This window comes from Corylus avellana, chromosome ca1 (genome assembly GCF_901000735.1).
Source record: "Corylus avellana chromosome ca1, CavTom2PMs-1.0".
Lineage (NCBI taxonomy): Eukaryota > Viridiplantae > Streptophyta > Magnoliopsida > Fagales > Betulaceae > Corylus > Corylus avellana.
Genome location: NC_081541.1, coordinates 4859147 through 4859550, shown reverse-complemented (window position 1 = coordinate 4859550; position 404 = coordinate 4859147).

Genomic DNA, 404 nt, shown 5'->3' with positions numbered 1-404 from the left:
GATTTTTTTTTTAATTTTGATTTTAATTTGAGTTTTTTAATTTTTTTTTGGTAATTGTGATTCAATTCCAATTAGAACACATATATTATTAACAAACTAAAAAATATAAATAATTACTCTATTCCACCATTCTCTAACTTCAAGATGCATAAAATAAGACAAACTAATACAAAAGAGATAAGCATACATACATGCATGAAAATAGACACACGTTTAACACTGTTGGCATCTATAGTAGCCTAGATGTAACTACTTTACCTTTCTTCAGTATTGAAGCTTCTCTCAAGCATTCCTCAATAAGACTAGATTTTGCAGATTTTATGCGCTTGACTTTCCTCGTCCATTTCTCAAGTTGATGAAGAGCATTGTCAACTTCCTTTTCTACATAAAGACCAAAATAAGCA